The 11,803-nt window shown below is 33.3% G+C and overlaps 1 pseudogene; it reads right to left on the reverse strand.

Moving 5' to 3' along the window:
• Positions 1-9,229: 9,229 nt before the first annotated feature.
• On the reverse strand, positions 9,230-9,326 carry LOC122118527 (annotated as a pseudogene).
• Positions 9,327-11,803: the final 2,477 nt, after the last annotated feature.

Raw genomic sequence — 11,803 nt, forward strand, 5'->3', positions numbered from 1 at the left:
GAAGAGCACATGGACAGTTCCCAAGCCCAGAGTTCAAACCACATGACCAACATACAAACAACAAACAAAGGATTGAGGTAGTAGTCTAAGATCATTCTTTAAATCTAAAGAGGCAATTGTGCCAATACAACCATTTAAGATTCTGTTTTATTTCATAAAGTCATAGCATCCTTTTCAAAATCTGTGGTCCATAAAACTAAGAATTTATTTTTGAAAAATCTGTTACATTCTTCTATGTGTCTGTTCTTATAGTAGAACTACGTTGTCTTCACTACTAAACATGGTAATACTATTCAAAGCTAGTATGAAGGCTCCAGCAACACCATTTTACAACATTGTTCTGACTGACCTGTATTCCTTGAATTTACACACGTGATTGTTGAGCATGTGGACCAATATTCTCCAGAGATATCTAGGTGTTGGATAGTCACTCATATTTCACACCTTGTGAAAACACAAACCCCCGATATTATATTTAGAAAAATGTCTTTAGTGATTGCTCAAAGCAAATAAAATTAATTTAGGAATGAGTTAGGTTTAGATAACATTATAGCATAATAAAGCTGAATGATAACGACTTGAGCTGTACTGCAGAACGGGGGGGGGGGGGGAAATGGTGGACCAAATAGGAGCTGTATGTCATTGGTATTGTTTCAAAAAACAGTAAGACTTCAGAGAAGAGAAGGAGAAAAATAAAGTGTCCTGAATTATGTTTCTTTTTAATCCACCTGATAGTTTGGACTGAAAGTCAGATAACATGGAAAAAATAAAATAGAAAATAAAGCATTGTATAGAGCTGTTACAATGTAAAAAAGCTGTAATAGGAATATAATTAATTTCCAAACAAATAAGAGAAAAAATAACAATAACAATTGCTAACGTGGATAGAAGTTGGATCATATGCATGAAAGAAAAAAACCTTAAAATACATATCTAAGGGTTCATTTTCCTGACATCACATTATCTGACCTTTTCCGCTTGACTCATACATATACTAGATATTGCAAATAAGGGAAACCATTGTCAGTATAACTTGTGGAGGAGATGGGGAAAAACCAGTTGTTTAAGGATACAGGTGGACCTGTTGCAACAATGAGAAGTTGTCATGTCCAAAACGAGCTTTACAACTTTGGTGCGGGGTGGGGGGGGAAGGGGGTGAAGGGGGGCAAGGAGAAGGATTGGGATTAGGGGGGAGGGGGGAGGCTGGGAAGGGAGGTGAAGGGTAAACTAAGGAGGAGGCTGCAATGCTTGGTAAGAAATGTACGCATTATCCTGCCCATGTAATTGTAACCCCTCTGTACAGTATGTTCACAAATAAAATAAAATAAAATTTTAAAAAAAGAAGTTGGATCACATTTTATCATATATAATTTTGAAAAAGCTTACTAGGAATGAAAATTTAAAAGTCATAACTTAAAACACAATTTGTATTATAACTAAACAGTATAGTTCAGTGGTAAAACATTGGCCTAACATATGGGAAGCTATTGTGTGATTTCCTAAGCATTACAAAGTACACAAAAAGCACACACAAAAAAAACCCACATAAACACACACACACCATATACACACATTTGGAATATTGTTATTATCATATGAAACAGAGGAAATTATCACAAACAGTAAAAGTATTTTAATATATGAAATCATAATATTGCTCATAGTATTTAAAAGTTTAGTAGAAATAAAATAGTCACAAGATACTTGGATTCTAATAGATTAAGTAAATTGAAAATTAAGAAATAAAAGACATGAGAACTTTGCAAACAAGTTTTAAATAATAAACATTTTGAAACATGTATCCTTTTATTTTGACAAAAAATTGTTGTTACTGGTGTTTTAATTCAAGATTTAGAATATGATAACCAGGTGCTCTATATCTTGCTAGGGATGGCTATATCTCTAATCATTTCACTCTGGAAATTTATGATAAGGTGTCATAGTTTCCCATTCTCTCCCGAATTACAAACCCTATTTACACTTCCCACCATAGTTAGAAAATGGAAACCACAAATCACTATGCCCAGTTCAAAGAGACTTTTTTTTTTAATTTAAGTACAAATATTGCCAAAAAGTGACCATGTAATTAAGGCTTTTTTAATAAAGTATGTGCTTCTTGAAAATAAAGTGTTTGTTACCTGGACAAATATGTTTAGAACTATGAGATAATAAATTTATTTAAATTCACCAACCATATAAAATTTAAGAAAATAATTTTTAAATATTCACATGTTAACTATTTTGAAAGCAAAATATATGTCTGAATAATTTACATGTGTTAAAATTATGCAAAACTAAATTAACTAATCCTACAACTCTGAATAAAAGAATTACCCTAAAGAAACAAAAGAAAATAATTAAGCTCAAAATTTGAAATTTAGAAAATAAAATGAAGTGTACTCTTTGGTTGACTTAAGTAACTGTAAGCCTTCTGTATATCAATTTTATAATAAAAAATGCATGAACAAAGACAGCAAAGTTCCTATTGATCAATGACGACAGGAAAAGCATCAGTAGTTTTTTTTTAATTTTTATTTATTTTTTATTGTGGAAATACTGTGCAGTTGGGTTACAATTAGATGGCAAGATAATGAGTACATTTCTTAACAAGCATTGTAGCCTCCTCCTTTGTTTCCCCTTCCCATCCTTTCCCAGCCTTCCCCCCTTTTCCCCACACAATCTTCCTCCCCCCACACCAAAGTTTTAAAGTTCATTTTCGACATGACAACTTGTACTTCTCATTGTTTCAATGGTCCACCTGTATCATTATTTAAATGACTTGTTTTTCCCCTTCCCCTACACAAATTATACCGACATCAAATACAGTGAAAGAAGGGGTTATACTGTGGGGGTGGGGAGGACATACAAAGCAACAAAGAAATAATTTTATAAATGCGTTAGAAACAAATGCATGAAAGAAAAAAAAAACATTTGAATACATTTCTTAGAGTTCATTTTACCTAACATCAACTTATCTGACTTTTTCTGCTTGTCTCAGACATATAGTAGTTACTGCAAATAAGGGAAACCATGAGACATATGTTTCTTTGGGCCTAGCTCACTTCGCTTAATATAATTTTTGCCAAATCTTTCCATTTCCTAACAAATGGGGCAATGTCATTCTTTCTGATGGAAGCATAGAATTCTTGTTTTTTTTTGTGTGTGCAAAAAAAATCAATGAAAGAGGTAACAATATTCCTTCCATAATAAATGTACTCATTACCTTATTTATGTAACTGTATCCCTCTGTACATTACCTTTACAATAAAATAAAACTGAAATTAAAAATAAACTAAATAATATACAAATTAAGAATTCATAGAGAGCTAGGAAGGTGGCTCAGTGGTAGAGCTCTTGCCTTACATGCTTGAGGCCCTGGGTTAGATTCCTCAGCATCACATAAACAGAAAAAGTGGTGCTGTGGCTCAAATGGTCGAGTGCTAGCCTTGAACTAGCATTGAGGAACAGCATCCAGGCCCAGAGTTTAGGTCCCAGGACCAGACCCCCCCAAAAAAACAGAATTACTAGAAACCATTGGTTAAAAACTTTTTAAAATACTGCTCTAAGTACCCAAGTAATATTATTTGATGATACTATTAAAATACTTCAACTTCAGCAGAGAAGCCAAATGTTTAAAAACTGTTACAAAATAAAGTAATAAATCAGAATATATTAATATTAATAATAATCATAAGATGAATTTATAGTGGTAGTCAAATATGTAAGAAATGAGGCAATTTGCCATTCGTTTGCACTTAATACATGAGAAAGAATTTTCTAGGTCTTTTAAAATATATAATAAATTTAATGAAGAAACTATTTTGTTACATCATATGATAATTAGATGAAGCTGATATTAGAGCAAAGAGCAGATTGTACTAAGTTTCTGGATGTTAAGGTATATACTTATTTTGGTTGTGGGAAATTGTGTTCAACTTGGGGTCTTGTTTTTGTTGGACTGGTGTCATATCAGTGGTTAATTTTAGGATAGGTGTTCCCTTTCCACAAGAACATGCACCTGATCTGTCGTTTTAGCCTTCCCATTATCAATGGCATAAGAGTTGCACACCAACTTGTCTAGCTTCCTACCTTGGCTGGCCTGGATTCTGCAGTCCTTCCAATCTTAACCTGTAGATAGTGCAGGATGGTGGAAATGATCCAATGCACCCAGCTATAGATTGAGAAGGAAGTCTACTAAACTTTTGGCCTGGGTTCTGTTCTCAAGCCTCCTCAGTAGTTAAGAGTTCAGATGGGAGCCCCTGGTGCCAAGCAGTAAGAGTATTTCTTAAGGCAACTAGACATATATATGACTTAGGCATGTGAACAACTCAGGACAAGAATAAGTGAGCAGTGAAGCATAGAGGACAGGCCCAATTTTAACTAGCTACTTGGAGGATGAATAAGCTTAGCTAGCTTCTCTGGAGGCTGAGATATGAAGACCACTATTCAAAGCCAGTCCAATCATGAAAATACATGCGATTATCTCCAAAAAAACAGGAGTGGAACGATGGTTAAAGTGGTAAACCACTATCCTAGGTCACAGAAGCTTAGAGATGATGAATGAATGAGCACTTGCACATGCATGTGCGTGTATACACGTGCATGTGTACACACACACACACATAAGTATTGCAATGCGAAGTTCTTTTTTTACCTTGCTGTACTCTATTTCCCTGTATTAGTTTACAAATTAACAAAATCAGCTAAGCACCTATTTACATAAACTCATCATGTTTTTCTAAAGTCAACTCTCTTTTTGGAAGCATGCTTTTATTTGACCCAAATATAAACTATTCAGGAGTTTGATTCTTCTCCCTCAATTCTATAGAATCAGATGATTGTTTAGCTTCCTCCTAGCAAAATAATTTTGTGAAATCCTGCGTCAAGCAACGCATTTCTTTCACTGGAAGGAAAGCCTCTTACAAACAATTAATAATAGGTTTTTCTTCTCTTTGCTTACATTTGTAGTTTAATTATCTGCATATATTTCATGATCTGTCTGTATATGACAAAGACTGCTGTGAAAATAAAAAGACCCTTCGCAGCATTTATCATTTATATACCATCCATAGATATGAAGGTGTTTAAATATTATTGAAATTGCTTGGGAATAAATCATGTTCATCTTGACTATCGTGAAAAAAAAGAATTGGTTTCTCAGCACTTTAGGTAAGAACTTGATTGAAAGAAACAAAAGGAAAAGTGAGGAACAACTCAACACATACATTGAAATGAAACACAATAAAAAAAATAAAAATAACCCAAGAAAACAAATTAATTCATTACTCATGAACCTGCAGGAAATGCAAAGACTTAAAAAAAACATCAGCTACGACGAGCTTATGAAAATCCATACTACCTGGAAGTCTACTGTTGTGAGGATAGAGGTTAAAGCCCAGACTGGACAGTAAGATCTGTACACAATGCCATGCATCTGTTATTCTAAATTCCAGGAAGAATAACATAACATGGACTGAACCCAAGGTCATACACAAGTATCTGAAAAATAATAAGGATAATTTAGGGTTGGGGACAGGACAAAATGGTAAGAACACCCATTTAGTGGGCATAAGACATTCAATTCAAACTCTAATATTTGGGTTTTAAAGTAAAAATCTATGATTTTAAATAATTGGAAAAATTGTAAGATTTGAGTATTTGAGTGGAAAAATGAATGAGAGAATGAACCCATAGTGCAATCCTTTTAACTTAAGTGAAAATGTTTTATGGTACTTCAGAAAAAACAGTTACCTCGCAAATGAGCATGGTTGTGCATTTGGGTGATGGAAATACTTTACTTACAGATGTTTAAATTAAATAGATGTTTATTTGGGTAGATTGTACTTCTTCAACTAAGAGCCCGGATGATGTCGCTGAGATTTTTCTCTCAAGGCTACCACTCTACTACTTTGAGCCACAGTTCCAATTCTGATTTTCTGTTGGTTGTTTGGTGATAAGAGGCTCCTGGACATTCTTGCCCAGTATGGGTTCAAACCATGATCGTCAGATCTCAGCCTCCCGAGTAACCAGGATGCCAGGCATGAGCCGTCGATAGTTTTAATAATTTAGTAAATTGTACAGTTACTGAAGTTATACATTATCATTATAACCTGTGTAATATATGTGTGTTTGTATATATCAATGCATACTGATAGAAATATTTTAACATATTTTTGTATCTACAGTAGATTTATGAAATCATCCATTATAAAATTAAATGGAAACAAAAGTTAATAAGGAGCAAATCAAAGGAAATTATCACATGTTTCTTGTTGTTGAATGGAATGCGAATTGCGAGAATCAGTTTGGGAAAACCGTCTCTACGTTAACAAAATGGATAAGAGCTATTAATTCCAATCCATCTATTTGCCCATGTTGTGCAACTTCACACATGAGTGTCAAAATCAAACCACACTTTTTCCCTTTGTTTTAAACTCACCTGTTATAATTTATGGGTTAGATGAAGTAATCAAATAAAGATTAAAATAATATTATGTGAGGCTATGAATTAGAGCTGAAAATGATTTTAAATATGATAATAGCTAATTAAATTGCATATTTTTTACTTTTACTCTGTCATGTCCCTCATTCCCACATTAGGAAAGTGTATAGAAGGTTCTCACTTAATTATATGTCCAATTATGTAAAAAATGTATTGAAAGAATATGGGCACTGTGTGGTTTTAGCTCATTGAGACCTGTAGGGGGAAAGGTGTTTCTGAGGACTTGCAATACATTGTGATGAAGATGAAGGGAGGGATATTCTTATTCTGGAAAACTAGCTAGAGGATTGCTCCTATAAAGGTAGTGATGAATTCTTCCAAAGGGTTACAGAAAATCACTTTCACAACCATGTTCACTGCTGCACTATTCACCGTAGCCAAGTTACGGAAACAGCCCAGATGTCCTTTGGTGGAGTGATGGTTGGAGAAAGTGTGGCACATATACACAATTGGATTGCACCCATCCATTTGAAGACTGTTACATTATTTGCAACGAAATGGATAAATCTAAAAATATATTAAGTGAACTAAGTCAGAGCCAGACACACAAAGGACCCATGCTCTGTCTCATATTTGGAAGATAGAAATTTATACAAGTTTACACAAAAATATTAACCAAAGCATGCTATTTGCAGAGGATTATTTCAAAGGTTTAATTTCTTATGAAATTGAACTTTACTCCAACAAAATGAATACCAGGAAACTATCACTTGGAAGATATGAGGGGAAGTCAAAAGAAAGAAATAAAGAGAGTTATGGAGGAAGAGAGTGAAGGTATAATATTCAATTCAGATAGTATGAAACTAGAAAAAAATTAAAGAGGGGTGAGGTTTGGAAAGGTGTCGAAAAGCTATATAAAGATCCATTATACTTAAAAAACTGATTTGTTTAATGGAAATTCCCTTGTACAAGTATTTAAGATAATAAAAATATAATTAAAAACAATGGAGACATTTGATCTTAAATTCTATTTCCATCTCTTTTAAAAAATAAAATTATTTGCACTATAACTTGATCAGAGGGATGGATTTTGTGGCTAGCTAGATCATTGCACATCTGTCTCTCTCTTCCTCTCTCCCTTTCATGGTTCTCATAGATAATAAGATTGCTCCATAATTATCCTAATTTATTTTGCTTTTATATTTTTGGTTGCATCATTTCACTTTCTCCTCTGCCATTTCCCAATTCATTTACATAGAAAGCATTATTTCGTATTTTCTCATTCCTAGAATAAGCTGCTCATGAAGACACCACTAGTCCTCATTTTCATTCTGTACCTTTGAATACGGAGGAAAATCTTTCCTCTGCTCTCTACCAATTCCCTACTCTCCAGTTAGAATAATTTAGAATAGTAAAAATGAAAAAAGAGAAAATAAATAATAGTGAAAAAAACAAATGCAGAAAATTCACCGGATTTTTCTGACCATTTCATCCAATGTGAACTATTGGGAAAATACATGGACAGCTCATTCTCACTGGCACTCAAAGTCTCTGGTTAGGCAATTGCTATGAAGTTGAAGAACAAGATGAAAAAGTGAGAAATGGTATCAGTTGCAAGAAAAAAATGGCGAAGGATTCAAGCAAATTTCTTCTTTGTTCTGTTGAAAATAACCGCCTTACTACAGTGCAGAGACGACTTTCCAAAAAGACCACTCATGTGAATACTAGGGATGACGATGACTATACCCCTCTTCATCGAGAAGCCTACAGTGGACACTTAGACATTGTCCATGAGTTGGTGGCTCAAGGTAGATATTCTTGGAATAATTGTGAATGGCTGGACACCCCTGCACAGTACTTATACATGGAATAATACCACAGTGGCTTCTTTATTTCATCATGATACAGATACAAAGCCCAAACTAAAGGCCTCTTGACCCCCTTGCATCTTGCTGCTGGGAATAGATATAGCAAAGATATGCTGGATCTCCTTCTGGTGAACCATTATTTCAAACCATGTCTGAAGCACAACTTGGAAGAAGCTGCATTTGATATTGCCAAAAGGATAAGTATGTATTACTACCTCTTTGAAGTTTTGGAAAGCTGTACAAATTGTTCTCCTAAGTCCTAATGATTCTCCATCCTATGTGTCCATACAAAATATTTTCACAATACAAAGCAACAGCAATATCTTACTTTAAAAATTCATGGATTCCATGGTATTCTTCCAAGTGAATTGCCTGACTTTGATGTCAAAATATATTCGAGTTGTTTGTATACATCTATAATGATTTCTATAGAGTTTGTGATTTTTTAAATCATAAATAATTTTAACTTATCTGTTGAAATGAGTAATACAGAAAGTAAAGATATTTCTGGTGCATGTCTGAAAAACGTATATTTAAAAATATTTAGTATTCTGTTTGTGTAATGTCCATAACCTATTTCATTCTCTCCTAGATATAATCCTTTGAATTCGACATTGTTATATAATATATAGATTCATTAATAAATGTGTCCTTTCAGATTGCATTCCATATAGAAACAGTTTAAGATTCCTTTAATTCCTAGGTCCTTAAAGAATTTTATTTCTTTAGGATAAAATGACAATGTTATCTTATTTCAAAAGTTTTATAAAGGTTATGCTATGTAAAGGAATTTGTAAAAAGTGAAGATTGAATGATGTCAAACTAACTTTTATTTCTATGAATTACATGTATTCTTACACTTGTATATTTGTAATCAACTTTTTAATAACTGTTTTTAATTTCTTGCATCAGAAGAATGAAAAATATGCAATACTTCACAAATTTTCATATCATCCTTGTACAAGAGCCATGTAAATCTCTGTATTGTAATTTGGGTGGACGTGCTGCTGAAGCATGTAGTATCCTGGAAATTTAAGTAGTTAATGATGCAATCTTAAGACAGGCATATATCTTTGGTTGCCTATTTGTAAGAAGGAAACCTGATTGTTCCCAAAATTGCAGTTCATCTTATTTCTGTAAAATTGTTTGTATGGTGGAAAAAACTTATATTGTTTGTTCAATTGCTCACATTTGCAATTTTTTCAATGACTATTTTAAGTCTTTTTCATTTGAAATTGGATCATACTTTGCAGCCTTTATATCTAGGTCCAAAGATGATGGATTTTCAAGTACTTATTTATTAACTGATTTAGCTTTGTGGAGATAATGGAGTCAAAGTAAGCCTTGCTTAAAAGCTACTTCTAAACTTCTGCAGCTTAAAATCTCCCAAATGAAGTCTTACTGGCACAAATGTCTTCCTGACCCTTTATCCTTGCTCCATGTAGGAACAGACCAACCAGAATCTTACCCTGACAGCATAGATTTTCTTATTGGAGCAAAACTAATCTGTTACAAGGGATCATAAAGAGACAAACAGTTCAGACAGTACTGTTCAGACTAGAAGGTATTTTTTCAAAATATAATTGTTTATTACACACTAACATTTCAAAAGAAGCTAAAGCCAAGAAGGTGAAAAAATTGTTCATATGTATGATTACCTAATGTCTTGGCCTGTCTACCATCCAAGCAGGCAGGAACTTACACCACTGATTTTCTATCACCAAATATATTCCATAGCTCCAAAAGAAGTCCATATGTTTCTCCTCATTATTAGGCCTTAAATTGGTAATGTTTTAATCACAGTGTTTCCTCTTGCCTCTAGGCTGTATATCTCGGAATGGTAAAGCTATAGCTCTAATTCTACCAAACACTGAGGTAGAGGTAATGGAATAATATTTTAAAACCGTTGCCTCTTGTGGCTCAGTGGTAGAGTGCTTGCCTTGCATGCCTGAGGCCCTGGGTTTGATTCCTCATCACCACATAAGCAGAAAGAAAAAAAAACTGTTGCCTTTGATACCCTTACCACAACAGAACAATGCCAAACATTTTCTAATATTATATATTATTATATATTTTATATTTATATGTGTTGATTTTATATTTCACACAGTGAATCTTATTAGAATTAATTGATAATTTGAAAAATTAATTGATATTTATTCCAATAAATAGATTGGAATATAAATAATCAGGATTAGAATATATATTAGAATATAAAAATTATCAATGCAATGTTTTCGGTATAAACTTGTGATAACTTCTAAATGTTCTTGATCTTCTGAATTCACATGGTAAAAAAAACAATGTTGTTTGCTTCTAATCTATAAGGGATTTTACTTTGCTGCTCTGTTTATTGTTTTAACTCGCTGGTCCCAAACTGTTTTTCTCCATGTTTCTGAAGCATTCCTACTGATTATACTCAAATTTTTCTGATATGATGTCTAAAAGCTATTATTCTTCTACAGGATCCACGGGTCCTAGGATCCCAGGTCCCAGTTATCCGCATCATCAGATAACTAAGGCAAGAGTTCTCACCTACGTCCATGCAACATGCCAATAGAAAGTAATAGAAGACCCATCTCAATTTCTCATTTTCTATATTTCAGGGCCCCAATTCCTTGAAATGCAGGAATTATCAGTAAGCAATTGGGAAATGCAAGGCAACTTAAAATGCAAGATGAAATCACAAAATGTGAAAGTACAGTAATTCAAACTTTTAATTTTCAGATGACCATCATATATGATTGAACAAGACCACGAATGTCACTAGATCATTTGTAATACCCCTCTCCTAATGATTAATGAATAATTTCATTCCAGCATCAGCAGGCCAAAAAATAGTTCCTGGAACAATAGATCCATATTTGGTCTACCAATGCTAGGAATACTTGACATAGAGGTCAAATATAATTCAGAAAAACATTAATTGAGAAGATCCTTAGTGCTTCAAAACACTGGTACTTCAGTAAAACTTGGTTCTGTAGTATAAAAATGTTGTCATTGTCAAACAAATGATAACCTACATTTAATCTCCTGAAAGTATATTCCTTTTCAAATAAACTTTTAAAAATCACATTTGCCAAATAACACTTTACAAGTAGATGATGTTTAGTGACATAAATAGTTTTTCAAGGGTAGGGAGCAAGTTACAATAGAGTTTATTTATTTACCCAGCACTAATGCCAAACAGGTTCATCCATTCATTAAAGTGTAGAAATTATACCCCCCATCATTTGTTTTTTCAGTAGGTGACTTCAAAAATTTTTTAAATAGATCAGCCTCCCATATTTCAAACCAAAACATTAGCTAATAAAGTAAATTTCATCACATACTAAGTACATTTTAAAAAATCACAAATAGTTGCCTTATCATATGGTGTTGTGTTTTCCCTATCTGTCTAACATAGTAAGAAATATGACTTTAAGTCTTGAATACGGGTACTCATCAGAGATTTGACAAACATAAAATCTTTCTTCTACTTCTATCATATTCC

This window comes from Dipodomys spectabilis, unplaced genomic scaffold (genome assembly GCF_019054845.1).
Source record: "Dipodomys spectabilis isolate Male_0828 unplaced genomic scaffold, ASM1905484v1 ptg000154l, whole genome shotgun sequence".
In the NCBI taxonomy this organism is placed as follows: domain Eukaryota; kingdom Metazoa; phylum Chordata; class Mammalia; order Rodentia; family Heteromyidae; genus Dipodomys; species Dipodomys spectabilis.